Source organism: Schistocerca piceifrons, chromosome 7, assembly GCF_021461385.2.
Source record: "Schistocerca piceifrons isolate TAMUIC-IGC-003096 chromosome 7, iqSchPice1.1, whole genome shotgun sequence".
Lineage (NCBI taxonomy): Eukaryota > Metazoa > Arthropoda > Insecta > Orthoptera > Acrididae > Schistocerca > Schistocerca piceifrons.
In genome coordinates this window covers 381,855,598-381,871,567 of record NC_060144.1, presented here as the reverse complement: position 1 = coordinate 381,871,567, position 15,970 = coordinate 381,855,598, and the positions used below count along the sequence as shown (strand labels likewise).

Here is a 15,970-nt window from a genome sequence, read left to right as displayed (position 1 = left end):
TAAATCGGCCGCGGTCCATTAGTACATGTCGGACCCGCGTGTCACCACTTTCAGTGATAGCAGACCGAGCGCCACCACACGGCAGGTCTAGAGAGACGTACTAGCACTCGCCCCAGTTGTACAGACGACGTAGCTAGCGATGCACACTGACGAAGCCTCGCTCATTTGCAGAGCAGATAGTTAGAATAGCCTTCAGCTAAGTCAATGGCTACGACCTAGCAAGGCGCCATTAGCCTTACATAGCTTGTATCTAAAGAGTCTCACTTGTATCGTCTAGAGCTATGTACCACAAGGATGGATTAAAGTTAAGTATTCCAGGAGCTAAGTACTTTTCTTTATAGCATTTATTACGTATCCTGTTTCAGACCTCACGCCCATCTGCGTGAGCTTAGCGCGTGCCTTTCGGCTACTTCCGAGTGGCGTGGTTGTCTTGTTACGCCACAACAGATGGTCCGCCAATAGCACTTAGAAAAACATCAGCGAATAACGCGACTATCTTTGAATAGACGCGAGAAAAGTTCCTTCTGTAAGTGAACGAAACACTGTTCTTTGACAGTGTCAAACTGACTTGGAACACCAGAAGATCCTGAGAAAGATCTTAGAATTGGGGTCGAAATGTCGATTGTATAACGAGATATTGAAAACTAACATCGAGCACTTTAACAACCTACAAAATGTTACATTCATTGCCGACTGCTAAGATTGCCTAGCGGCTTACGTACACTCAGGGGACAGTGGGGAAACTGGAGCCATGTCGGAGAAAGATTTCAAAACACAAACTTATTGTCGAAAATGTGTATCTGTGTGGTCGTTTGTAAGCCTTTAAGTCATTTGTGTTTCATATGTATCATAGAGGAATCTAAGAAAATTAGCCGAAGTAAGTGACAAATTGAATAAAAGTAGTGACAGAATTCGCTCCCATTACCCCACACAGTGGGTAATGTGAGTCCAAAATTTTCCAACTGCATAGTGGGCACTCTTAGTATGAAATCAGCACTTTGGTTCAGCTGTAATAAGCTGTCTTATGAGAACTAAAGACATACCCAGATTGTCAAATGTTTCAAGCAATGGGATGAGCGTGGAGCGTTACTCAATATGGCTACACTCGTGTTATTCATTGTGGCCATTCCATATGCTTCTAGTTTGGCATGACTGTTGTGGTTGTTTATTATTAACAAGAATGGTTTTTCAGCAGAAGAATTATTTTATTTATTGCTATAACCATACGTCTACAATGAACCATCACGTGGCACAAAGGGAGTCGGCGCGCAGCCCGTGTGATCAAGCAGGCAAAAAAATTTGGAAATTTGTAGTAAGGACTATGCGTAAACAGCTGCGAGGTGTGCAGGAAGAGAGTCAGTGAGGTTCCGGAAGGTACTGACAGGAATGGGGAGCCATGAAGACTCTATTGCCATTGTCGGCTGCTCCAGATATCTCGGTTGAAAATTTACGCCGTGTACACACCGGTTGAGGTTGTCCCACAGATTCTCAATTCGGTTTAAATCTGTGGAGTCTGCGGGCCACGGGAGTACGGTATTCTTGCGTTGAAGTTAGAATCACGCACCTATACTGCCAGCTATGTGACGAGTTGCATTGACCAGCTGGCAAGTAGAAACAAACTCCATGTGTGGGTGGACATTGTCCTCAAGCACAGATGCATACTAGTGTTTCTCCATGTGCCGTGTCGCGAATAACGAGATCACCCAGGGAATGCCACGAAAACATTCCCCAGACCATAACGCTCCTCCCTACGTTCCGGACGCTTTGCTTTCAGACGCTTCATGCCGTACGCTCCGACTGCCGCCTTTCCGATGGGGGATAAGATGTTATTCATTTAGAAAGGCCGTATGTCCCCTATTAGTGGACTTCCAGTTGTGGTGCTGGCGGGCATATTCCAGCTTTCGTCGCCAATGAACAGCTGTCAGTAGCTGTGCATGAAACAGACACCTGTTGCTACCCATTTTCTGCAACGTTAGCTGAATCGTCGTTGAGGATACACTGTTACCAGGCCCTTGGTTTGTATGCGCGGTCAGGTGCTCAACAGTTGCACGTCGCCCATACAAATCTGCGCAGCGTTCATTCACCCCTGTCATTTATGGCCTGTGGCGCACTACAGTTATCCGTGCCGGATTTGGATAGCACCGTTTTGCCATACACCATGTGGTTTACCCACGGTGGCACGCGAACGTTTTACAATCTTAGCGGATTCGGAAATGCTTTCATCTTTGACTCGAAAGCCAGAGATAGTGCCATTTCTCTGGCGTCAGATAAATCGTGTTTCCGCATTACTACAACGACTGCACTGTATGCCACGTACCACCGACACGCTTTATATGTTCTCCACTGGATGTGCTGGCACATGTTATCTGTGAGAGGTTATTGCACATTGTCATCGAACGTCGGTGGTGGTCACATTAATGTGACGAGACAACATAAATTTTAGTGCTTCTAGGTAACCCACCGCTGTATTTGTCGCTTTGAAGTGAGTACATGTGGAGAAGAACTAATGCCATTATCAAATTTAGTGGTCGCTGCGTATTTTTTTATTGTATTATTTGAAGAAATGTCTTTCCTTTCGTGTGCATACTTTAAAACATTTTGTTTTAAGCATTTCTTTGCAGTGTATCGTAATTGCCAAGATTTTGTATTATCATAATAATGAGGTAATTATTATTTTCAGTTCATAGTTTAAAATGTAAAACAAAAATAAGTAAAATAAACAGTTTGAATGATAGTGAACGTCTAAGACTTTTAATTAGGTATGTTAAAAATACTCCAACGGCCCACAGTGTCAGGCTAACTTCCAAAAATCGTATTTCTAAAAGCAGCCTCATGACACGTGTATTTACGTTGTATGAAAGCTTCTGTAATTTAGGTTGTAACATAGGTTTTTATTTTTGAAAATTAGTTAATTTTGGTGAGGTATTTTGCAAATTTTCTGGTTATTGCTAAAGGTAATTACACAGTTTCCAAGAAAGTTAATTACATTTGACGTTCCATTTGAAACACAGTTCTTCTTTGTCATGGTTTCGAAAGTGATCCCTGTACACGTAATATGGCACTTTAGCTTTCAGGATGGGAAAAAATGAATAAATACGAATTGCATTAATTTGACCCTCTCCCTGCATAACCGCCAGGTTAAACCACCGAAATACCAGGGACGGTGGGGTAGGGGTTCATTGTGCCCACTTTGTGAAAATATTGTAATCTTATTATACTTCAAAATCTTCTAAAACCTGTTAATTGTTTTTAATGATTGGTTATAGCAGATCCCGTAATTGTTTTGAAATTTCCAACACAACTTAATCCAAAAACTGGAGTTTAGTAGTGAATGTGACATTTTGCGACCAAGGTCATAATCATACCATAGGTTCAGGATCCTTCTTACCCATCTACATAACTTTAAAAAGTATATTGTGAATGAAAATCAACTTCATTTAACGAATTATGTATTTTTTTAAATTTTTTGTGGTGGTCACAAAGTACCCCTCCACTCAGTGTGAACATCACAGAATATGCTTTTGTGTTGGTAAGATTGTGCTAAGAGAGATTTTCAGATTCTCTACCCTACTGATACATCAATACAAAGTTTTTTGTTGAAAGAACTGAAGCACATTTAACGAAATATTCTTTAGTTTTCTTCGGGGGTGGGCACAAAGTAACCTTCATATTAGGCGTTATGGAAAATCCGCTGGAATTCTTAGGATTAATCAAGAGCGTTTATTTACACTAGAGAATTTTCCCTGTCAGGGCTTCGTTGCATTTTGTTTCAGGTTCGTGATTAGGAGACGACCCTGGCCCCTTCCCCTGGAGCTCCCGACGTCGGCCGCGCACGTAGCCCGCGGCGGATGGACGCCCCTGGAGTGCCGTCCGGCGGCGGGCGGCTGCCCGGCTCCCCTGGCGGCAGTTACCGGACCGCCGCTCCCCTGATGGCCCCTCCGTCGGCCACTGGCTTCTTGCTAACCACCGCGCGAGGCCACCGCCGACCGTCACTCTGCTCCACCGGTTCTGTGGTCGCAGCTCCTGCCTTTGTTTCACGGCATCCACAAGTACGTCTGTACCCTGCAACCCACCGCAATGCAGAGTGCCGCCCGTGCAAGATTGGTTCTTAATGAGCCTGTTCACATTTTATTAAAAGTTGCTTCTGTTACTGGTAAGAACACGCAGTGTCACCATTCCAGTACCAGACCTTATAACTATTACACTGTGGCCGCTTCGGACTTCACTGCACTGTGTGGAACGGGTTCACCAACACCGCAGCACGAACTGGAGCAGTTAGTACTTCGTTTACTGACCTACACTCCTGGAAATTGAAATAAGAACACCACGAATTCATTGTCCCAGGAAGGGGAAACTTTATTGACACATTCCTGGGGTCAGATACATCACATGATCACACTGACAGAACCACAGGCACATAGACACAGGCAACAGAGCATGCAAAATGTCGGCACTAGTACAGTGTATATCCACCTTTTGCAGCAATGCAGGCTGCTATTCTCCCATGGAGACGATCGTAGAGATGCTGGATGTAGTCCTGTGGAACGGCTTGCCATGCCATTTCCACCTGGCGCCTCAGTTGGACCAGCGTTCGTGCTGGACGTGCAGACCGCGTGAGACGACGCATCATCTAGTCCCAAACATGCTCAATGGGGGACAGATCCGGAGATCTTGCTGGCCAGGGTAGTTGACTTACAACTTCTAGAGCACGTTGGGTGGCACGGGATACATGCGGACGTGCATTGTCCTGTTGGAACAGCAAGTTCCCTTGCCGGTCTAGGAATGGTAGAACGATGGATTCGATGACGGTTTGGATGTACCGTGCACTATTCAGTGTCCCCTCGACGATCACCTGTGGTGTACGGCCAGTGTAGGAGATCGCTCCCCACACCATGATGCCGGGTGTTGGTCCTGTGTGCCTCCGTCGTATGCATTCCTGATTGTGGCGCTCACCTGCACGGCGCCAAACACGCATACGACCATCATTGGCACCAAGGCAGAAGCGACTCTCATCGCTGAAGACGACACGTCTCCATTCGTCCCTCCATTCACGCCTGTCGCGACACCACTGGAGGCGGGCTGCACGATGTTGGGGCGTGAGCGGAAGACGGCCTACCGGTGCGCGGGACCGTAGCCCAGCTTCATGGAGACGGTTGCGAATGGTCCTCGCCGATACCCCAGGAGCAACAGTGTCCCTAATTTGCTGGGAAGTGGCGGTGCGGTCCCCTACGGCACTGCGTAGGATCCTACGGTCTTGGCGTGCATCAGTGCGTCGCTGCGATCCGGTCCCAGGTCGACGGGCACGTGCACCTTCCGCCGACCACTGGCGACAACATCGATGTACTGTGGAGACCTCATGCCCCACGTGTTGAGCAATTCGGCGGTACGTCCACCCGGCCTCCCGCATGCCCACTATACGCCCTCGCTCAAAGTCCGTCAACTGCACATACGGTTCACGTCCACGCTGTCGCGGCATGCTACCAGTGTTAAAGACTGCGATGGAGCTCCGTATGCCACGGCAAACTGGCTGACACTGACGGCGGCGGTGCATAAATGCTGCGCAGCTAGCGCCATTCGACGGCCAACACCGCGGTTCCAGGTGAGTCCGCTGTGCCGTGCGTGTGATCATTGCTTGTACAGCCCTCTCGCAGTGTCCGGAGCAAGTATGGTGGGTCTGACACACCGGTGTCAATGTGTTCTTTTTTCCATTTCCAGGAGTGTATAAATCGAAGCACGTATACAGTGGTTGCTGCCGGCGTCCCTTCGCCAACGCGTGCCGTCTATACGGCGGGATGCAGCTGCCGGCGTCGCACAGTGGAGTATTTGTTCAAAATGGTTCAAATGGCTCTGAGTACTATGCGACTTAACTTCTGAGGTCATCAGTCGCCTAGAACTTAGAACTAATTAAACCTAACTAACCTAAGGACATCACACACATCCACGCCCGAGGCGGGACTCGAACCTGCGACCGTAGCGGTCGCTCCGCTCCATACTGTACCGCCTAGAACCGCACGGCCACTCCGGCCGGCGGAGTATTTGTACCGAAATCGTGGTCAAAATTATTTTTCATAGTGTTAAGCGTCTGAAGGACTCCCGTTCACTTTTAACTTAATTGTAAGTATAAACAGCCCTAAATTACTTCATTGCCAGTGCCTGGGATAACGCAGTATGCATTTGTTACTTAGTCTGTATTTGTTTCTGTTTCTAGCACTGTACTTTACACAATTTCGAGTTTCTTGCCTTGAAACTTTCAATAAAGACTCATGAAATACTCGTAAATTTCTGTATGGATTCTGGTGACGTCTTCATCCTAGGACTGCTTCTACTACTGTAGCCAAATGTCTTGTCACTTACATGATTGTTTCGTACGTAGTTGCTGTCCCACAATTTCTCGTAATGATCTTTTAAAATATTGTCTCAAACCAATTCAGCAGTTGTATTTACACGTGCAATGATATTTCATGTAATTTGTTATACAGGGTGTAATGGCTATCAGGGCAAATATGCTCACATTTTGTAGACTAATATGTACACACATCACTGTGTTCATTATTATTTCTCTGCGTCGAACATTCTCTCCACGAACATCTCACAAACCTTACGACCTGATGTCTTCTGTGTGGACGTAACTGCAGCACAAAGTGTACTACGCCCACAGGTCCACACTTCAACAATTGACCTCCAGCACAGGGGGAAGACAAGGCATAATGTGTAGCTCTTATCACACATGCATGGAGACACTACCAAACCTAAAATGACATAAATATTGATGTATTGTTGTTCAGGGAGCCGGTCTCAGTCATCAATGATCGTTACAAGCTGTGTACACAGGGTGGTCCGTTGATAGTGACCGGGCCAAATATCTCACGAAATAAGCATCAAACGAAAAAACTACAAAGAACGAAACTCGTCTAGCTTGAAGGGGGAAACCAGATGGCGCTATGGTTGGCCCGCTAGATGGCGCTGCCATAGGCCAAACGGATATCAACTACGTTTTTTTAAAATAGAAACCTCCATTTTTATTACATATTAGTGTAGTACGTAAAGAAATATGAATGTTTTAGTTAGACCACTTTTCTCGCTTTGTGGTACATGGCGCTGTAATAGTCAAACGCATAATGACGTGTTATCACGTAACAACCTGCCATTGCGAACGGTATATACTTCGTGATACATTACCCGTGTTAAAATGGACCGTTTACCAATTACGGAAAAGGTCGATATCTTGCTGATGTATGGCTATTGTGATCAAAATGTCCCACGGGCGTGTGCTATGTGTGCTGCTCGGTATCCTGCATGACTTCATCCAAGTTTCCGGACCGTTCGCCTGATAGTTACGTTATTTAAGGAAACAGGGAGTGTTCAGCCACATGTGAAACGTCAACGACTGCAATAAATGATGATGCCCAAGTAGGTGTTTTAGCTGCTGTCACTGCTAATCTGCACATCAGTAGCAGACAAATTGCGCGAGAATCGGGAATCTCAAAAACGGCGGTGTTGAGAACGCTACATCAGCACCGATTGCACCCGTACGATATTTCTATGCACCAGGAATTGCATGGCTACGACTTTGAACGTCGTGTACAGTTCTGCCACTGGGCACAAGAGAAATTACTGGACGATGACAGATTTTTTGCACGCGTTCTATTTAGCGACAAAGTGTCATTCACCAACAGCACTAACGTAAACCAGCATAATATGCACTGATGGGCGACGGAAAATCCACGATGGCTGCGACAAGTGTAACATCAGCGACCTTTGCGGGTTAATGTATGGTGCGGCATTATGGGAGGAAGGGTACTTGGCCCCCAATTTATCGATGGAAATCTAAATGGTGCAGTGTATGCTTATTTCCTACCAATGTTCTACCGATGTTACTACAAGATGTTTCACTGGATGACAGAATCGTGATATATTTCCAACATGATGGATGTCCGGCATATAGCTCGCGTGCAGTTGAAGCGGTATTGAAGAGCATATTTCATGACAAGTGGATTGGTCGTCGAAGCACCATACCGTGGCCAACACGTTCACCGGATCTGACGACCCCGGATTTCTTTCTGTGGGGAAAGTTGAAGGATATTTGCAATGGTGATCCACCGACAACGCCTGACAAAATGAGTCAGCGCATTGTCAATGCATGTGCGAACATTACGGAAGGCGAACTACTCGCTGTTGAGAGGAATGTCGTTACACGTATTGCCAAACGCATTTGAAGTTGCACCCCATTTTGAGCATTTATTGCATTATTGTTGTATTTACAGGTAATCACGCTGTAACAGCATGCGTTCTCAGAAATGATAAGTTCGCAAAGTTAGATGTATCACATTGGAACAAGCGAAATAAAATTTTGAAACGTACCTACGTTCTGTATTTAAATTTAAAATTGTGAGCCACATGTTTGTGACCATTACAACGCCATGTGTCACAAAGCGAAAAAAGTCGTCCAACTAAAAAATTCATATTTCTTTACGTACTACACGAATATGTAATAAAAATGGGGGTTCCTATTTTAAAAAACGCAGTTGCTATCCACTTGACCTATGGCAGCGTGATCCAGCGGGTCAACCACAGCGCCATCTGGTTTCCCCCTTCAAGGTAGCAAGTTTCATTCTTTGTAGTTTTTAGTTTGGCACTTATTTCGTGAGATATTTGTCCCGGTCACTATCAATGGACCATCCTATATATATATATATATATATATATATATATATATATATATATATATATATATATATATATTGGTCGTGTATTTTAGGTTGTTGTGTCTCTTGCGTTCATTTGCTCTAATGATTCCGAACACAATAACACAATAGCCACATTTCCCGGAATTCTGCTCAAGATTTCTCAGTTTCAGCTCGCGATTTAGTTTACACACATGACTGCTAACTTTGAATGGGAAATTACGACGAATGCTTGTAAGTATTTACGTAATTGTGTTCTACCTGCCTGGTTAAACGTGGTTCCTATCAATTGTTAATGTACGCATTTCCGTGAGGCTCCTGGTTTGTAGATTCACTAGTATGAACATGTAAGTATTAGCTCATTATTTTTTAAAGTAAACTTTAACGTACGAAGTTAATTTAACTGAATGCTGTTCTAATGGAGAAGAAAATATTGTTTGATCTACAAGTGCAGTACAAACAAATGACGTTAGTTTAGGAATATATAATACTTTCATCTGCCGGCCCGAGTGGCTGAGCGGTTCAAGGCGCTATAGTCTGGAACCGCGCGATACGTACGGTCGCAGGTTCGAATCCTGCCTCGGGCATGGATGTGTGTGATGTCCTTAGGTTTTATGTTTAATTAGTTCTAAGTTCTAGGGGACTGATGACCTCAGAAATTAAGTCCCATAGTGCTCAGAGCCATTTGTACTATTTTTCTCTTTAATCTGTTTTGCAAACAAATGCATCTATTGATACATTTAGTCTTAGTATCAACAGTTTCAATCTAATTTCTCTGGATTCAGATTTTTGTCCTGTTCCTCAAATTCTTCATTCTCAGCACTCGCATATTGGCTTCCATCAGATCTCTCTGAAAGAAGAAGCTGCATGTATCATTCTCATAAAGCTTACCGCTTTCCGTTTGTCTTTTCCTAGAGCAGTTCGTATAAAAATCGCTAGTGAGAAGAAGCCTACCCAAGACAACCCTGGAGCAAATCTAGCTGTTAGTGTTTCTGCAGAAACGTCTGCGAACAGTCTCTAACGTTTACAACTAGAGTCAGCTGCTACTTCTGTTAGTTGACCATTTGGTACAACAGTTTCTTTAATTACAGCAGCTCAATAAAAATAATAAAAAAATTCCACGGTGGCAGTCATTGGATACCATCTGTGAAGGTCCACACAGAGTCTTCCTGTTTCACGAGAATATGCTTGAAACTTTTATAAACTGGACAGCAAAAGAAGTGGACCACTGCTGAGTAGAACTAATGGACCGTAGGTGTGTCGCAAGTCCTCAAAACTTCGAAAACCTGTAGTGCACAGTCATTTTACTTTACCCAACGGTTATCACAAGAGACTACAAGAAAACACTGCCATTATGACAGTCAGTCCAGATTTATGCTAATAACGTCATACAACAAACATTACAAAACACGTCATTAGAGATGACACAGTTCCAAACGCTATTAAAGTAAAATTCATTACAATGAGTGACACTTCAGAAGTCTTAACACAAGCACAAACGATATGAGGACTGTCTGTTCGTGTTCTGAATTTGAATCTACAGTTAACCAAACAAAGCTTGACGTCTTATCGAGACTCGAATAGGTATAAAGAGACGTGAAAAATCAAGTATTCACCAGCATCAGTTTCATACGCCGAATGTCGAAAACTGGAAATAAATGACGATATATTTAACATGGCACTGGGAACCCCATGAGGCTTAAATGGCCTCTGAGAAATAACCATAAATGGCCAGTAATGAAGAGCAATGCACAGGTGTGAAACGCCAAGAGATAAAGTTATGGTGACGGACGGGGAGCTGAAAGCAGAATCTGTATGAACAGCTAACTAATCACAATCAGATCTCAGATGTTAAATATGGTCACCAACAGTGTGATATGGGAACCTGAAACGACGACTCAAATGACTTTTTCTGGCAGACACTTGAAACTGCCATGTTTTACTGTTGTCCTGTACATACGAATATAAATGAAACATTTATTGTTTCTTCAGCAGCAGCGCGATGTGCAAACGTTCAGCTAATGCAACAAATAGTTACGTGTTGCCTGCAACTGCAGCCCCACGCATATCGTTGACGTCACACGAAAAGGTTTCACTTTCAAATTCCATTTCATTAGCAGTTAGCATTACACCGTTTGTAGACACCTGAGGAGTTCGTTATCGTGAGGAAGCAACGAAATGATGGGATAGTATCATCTCGAAGAGGTCAAATCCAGAGAAAAATGGGAATCAGGACTCGAAACCTAGTCCGCTGTCAATATTTTCAAAATTACAAGGTAACTTAAAATCAGAAATGAAGGTCGTATGACAGTACATGAGGTTCGGCTCGTGAATTAAAATGATATTACTAGGATCAGAAAGCTTACTAGAAGCAGAGTTTCCGTAAGCAGCGACTTCAGCCTTTGACAGAAAGAAGTAATGCAACTCTACTGCACTCAGTAGCGAATGGACATGATTAATGTCGATTTTCATAGTCCTGCGTTCTATAAGTGGCGTTACTATAGGTGAAGAAGGTATACTTGTGGCCGTTAAACCCAGCAGGAATCGAACCTTCACCTTCGTCATTAAAAGCTATCCTGAGTCCAACCAACCATCGAATATCACATGTGTTAGTATCATGTTTTCGTCAGAATGGGGTACGCTGCACACGGTACAAGACTATTGACTTCCACTTGAGCTGTTGCTGTGAGTAACCTACTGGTGGTCAAGTGGTCAATGTCATGTAGTGCGAACGTGTGGCCGTAACATGAAACCTATACTGTACCTTTCTTTCTTCAGCCGTATTCCGTTCGTCTGCTAAGAGCATTAGTCTGACAGTAGGATAGGGACAGTTTCGTTAATTTTCCAACCAGCCCATAATAGGAAAATCATGCGGAAACATTTCTGCGAAAAGGCTTATAGGTGTCTATCACAATAAGACAAATTTCAGTACCATCAGCCAGAGCCCCCTTGATACCGACCGGCGACGGCCAAAATGATCGCGATGCAGTGGACATATCTACCTTAGCAAGTATAGCATCACGCAACATTGAGAATGTTATTATGTTTCAGAACACTCCGTGGCGATTTTGTATTGCCTTTTCCTGTAAAGATATTTAACTATAGTCTTGTTTTGCTCAAGTTAGTACTGTAGCTCATGCCGAGACAACTTTAATATTTCTCATTTTTGACGTTATCAGGTGTTTCGTTTAAGTGTCAGAAAAAGAACTATAAAAAGGAGTAAAACTGTGACGTTTGTGACTGCGTTCTATTTACTTTTAATAAAATGGTGAAAGCAGTGGAGGGAATTCGAAACACCTATGTCCTATATGCAATGATTGCCATAGAGAAAGTCAAGTTGCATGTTTTTAAATACTATCGTGTTGAGACAAATTAATCACCACCTTCAGGAAGGCAAACCGACGTTGATGAAGGGCGTTTCTGCAATATACTACTATGATTATTGATAGTGTATCAGACAACTGCCACGTGTGGCAATCAATTAACCTTCGTGTGACACTTACCTTCGGTAGTCATATTGAGGTTGAAAGAAAGGAAGGAGAACTGCGGTGCAATGTCTCGTCGAAAACGAGATTAGAGGTGAATCGGAATCTCTAACTGGGAAGGATGGGGGACGAAGTCGCCTGTGCTCCTTCAAGGGATTGATCCTGGTATTTGCTTTAAGGACACCGTAGACCTAAATCTGTGATGCCTGATGATGATCTGGAGTACTGTATTAAAACTTTATGTGGAGAAAACTATGGGTAAGCCATAGCAAACATTATTTCAAATGATGACCTTTAAAATCCACAGAATGTATTGTTATTGATGCGCATCTGGTGTCACTGAGGTGTTTTGTATGACAAAAGGCTTCACAGACACTTTTCCTTCGCAGCTGACATTTGTTGCCAAAAATGAGATGCCTTGCAGTCGCGGAGTATGAGCTGGGACCTGGAGGACAGCACGAAGGAGCTTGGTTCTCAAACACACCTACAGCACGGCTTCTAATCTCGCACTCCGATGTGTTTATCTTCCTCGCCCCTTATCGATCAACCACCAAGAAAGTGAGTTATTGTTTTCTTTGTTTGTTGTTGTTGCTTTTGTTTTGGCGACTGCGCTTTAAACGTTGTTTAACTCAGAATCAGCTAATCTCTGATAACTATGTTTATTTTGTTCAGTAACATAACGGGAAACTCTATTAATCTGCATTACACTAATGCACACGGTGTCTCATCAATCCCATATAAAGAATAGGTATCATAATTACATGTGAAGTGTTTTGTTATACTGAAGGAACTTTACCGGATTACAACGTAAATGCGACAGTGTGACTGTGGGAGTAGTAGCTGAATGGTACACAGTTAAAGTATTCAGTGATACGATTTCTTAACAGGTCCGTGTATTTTCAGAAGCAGTTCTGCAGTATTCTATGTTTCTTACTACCAGATCTACTGGTTACCGAACGTAGCGAGACGTCTTATGATGCCAAAATGATTATAGTTCTCAGCTGGAAATAGCTTTTTGTAGCTCTGTCACAGAGGATGTTAACTGTCACCTTCGCGCCAGTTTGGAACTGCGACCTGAGCCTCTTACTGTTTTACAGTGCGTCGTCATTTCCATGAAGCAAGCGGCCAGCTGCGGCATTCATCGCCTCCTCATTGCCCTCGTAATGGCGGATACAGATAATGCGCAATGTAGACAACGAGATAAGTTGTGGTTGCTGCGAGAAAGTAATCTCAGTTGTCTGTGAAAATGTATTTCATTAGTTCATGACACACCAAAGTGCATTTCATTCAGAATCTTTGATTGGTATACCACGAACTTATTAAGTGAATCCTGAAAGATAATTTTCTGACATTTCTGGAAGTAACAAAACTATCAGAATGTCACCATACATGTTCCATTATGTGGTCATGACCCTACCACTGTCGTAGGCAATGTCTTTCCTGAGTGAGCTAACAATTTAGGGATAATTCTTGTGCATTAACGATGCAGCCGCTGAATTACCTTTACTAAGCTATCAGGAGGAGTAATCTAGTATTTATGTAGAAGGAGAAGAATGGAGAGTTCCACAGATCTTCGGAATACATACGACAGAAAATAAACGTAATCCACTGAGCTACAGGTCGATTTCATTGACATCGACATCGAGCACGACGTGTGGGCAAATACTTTATCCCAACGTCATCAAATATCACGAAATATGTTACTTAATGACATCAAACCATCTTGAATTCGGAAACAATCACCTTTGTGAGTCACAGCTGCCACTTTATTCACACTACGTACTGTTTACAAGGGCTCTCAAGGTGATATCGTATTTATAGAGCTCCAAAAAGGCTTTTGATATGATTCCCCATAAGGGGCTTCCAACTACCTACGTTTTCTGTGGTCTGTCGTCTCTGTTATGTGATTCGATTCTTTATTTCATGTCTGAAACGCGGCAATTCATAGTAACTCACAAGACACCATCTAGTTAAACGGAAGTGATGAGTGTGATTCAGCAGTTAAAGTGATGTAGACTTTCTGCTATTTCAAATTTATATAACCTATTTAGCAGACAATATCAACATTTCTCTTAGTTTTGTAGCAGGTAGTGCTGCAAGCTAGTTAACTCCTCGCAGGAGCAATGCGTGTGGCAAAGTGATGATGAAAATCCATCTTCATGTTGCGAAACTCGACAGTTGACAGTGAACGATCAAATGTGTGAGGTTCTTACATGATAAATCAGGGACATTCAAAGGACGTCGATTCAGCTAAATTTCTAGGAGCTACGATCACAAACAACTTAAATTGGAATTGTCATATGGAAAATTTTGTGAGGAAGGAAACCAAAAGATGGTTTTTATTGGTAAAATACGTAGAAGATGCAAAAATCAGTTAAAGTGATGGCTTACAAAATATTTGTCTCGTTCTCATCCAGAGTAGTCCTGCGCGGAATTTGATCATTGCGAGATAGGATTGACGGAAGACGAACAAAAAAGTTCAAAGAAGGAAGCTCTTTTTGTATTATCACGAAATAGGTGAGGTTGTGTCATAGACATGGTAAACAAGTTAGGATGAAAGTCATTGAAAAGTAGGCATTTTACAATGCGGCGAGATGTTTTCACTACATTTCAATTGCCAACCTCCTCCTCTGAATGCCACGATATTTTGTTTACCCCGACATACGTAGAACACGTGACTATTGTGACAAGGCACATCTGTGTTTGCACGGTAAAGTTTAGTTGTTCATTATTTCCACGCACTTTTGAAAGCTGAACGGTAGAGAAATAATGTAAAAGTGGTTCAGAGAACCTCCTACGAAGCACTTAATTCTGAACTGCAGAGTATTTGTGTAGATGTAGACGCAGATGTCAAGGGATGGGTAGCAGAAGGGAGGAAGGACTCTAGGAATGGATAAGAGTGCAGAAATATAAAATGAAAGAGTGAAAGGTTGAAAATTATTCCTTATTTAGACGTAGGCCACAGTTCAAGTTTTCAGAATGAAGAATGAATTATATGTAAGGGGATATAAAAGAATACAGTTTCGTAGGTTTTGAGAGAAGCGATAGAGAACAGTATAGAAAGCAGAATTTAAACTGGAATGTATAATTTCAGTGGAAAGGGCTGGATTTGTTTATAATGTTTTGCGGTAATAGAATACAAGGGCAAATGAGGTGATAATGTAAGAGAGGAGAGAGAAATTCAAAGAGAGAAATTCAGAGAGAGAATGGCGTAGAGATTATCAGTGAATCGTTTGCATTATTTTTGGAGGGCTGAAGGTGGATTCATGGATGGAGGGGGAGAGAGAGATGTATTTGAAATAACGCAAAATACTTTCAATGAGTCCATCTACACTTATTTCTTTGTAAGTATCTAGAAAGTGTGTAAATGATATAAAAGTAGAATATTTAAGAAACTGTGTATTCAAACGAAACTCACTTCAATTAAAAAGGGACATTGAAAGAATCTAACTCAAAATTTATTTTATCTGTTGCTAAGTGTTCTTCCACTGATTGTCCGGGAGGAATAATGACGAAAAAGACGACATAAAAAACGTTGTAAGGACTAATATTTTACCCAGAATCCCACATCATTTTGTACTTCTATCATGCATCTTGGCATACAATCTACAGGACGTACGTTACAACCTGAAGAAGCAACTTCCTGACAATCTTCAAGAAGCAGTCCCAAAGAAAATGAGCTGTAGTTGGTTGCCTTTGTGGCCAGTTCTCTGGTCGTGTACTGACGAACTCAGCCAAATGTTTTCTATATGGTTCATATCATCAGCCCGTCGCAGACAGTTCGTGACGTTGACACCAAAT

The 15,970-nt window shown here is 42.9% G+C and overlaps 1 non-coding gene across 1 annotated transcript; it reads left to right on the top strand.

The window, feature by feature from the left end:
• The first annotated feature begins 9,187 nt into the window (after positions 1–9,187).
• Trnap-ugg lies at positions 9,188–9,271 on the top strand. Its single transcript has one exon. It is a non-coding gene; the product is annotated as a tRNA-Pro (tRNA).
• Positions 9,272–15,970: the final 6,699 nt, after the last annotated feature.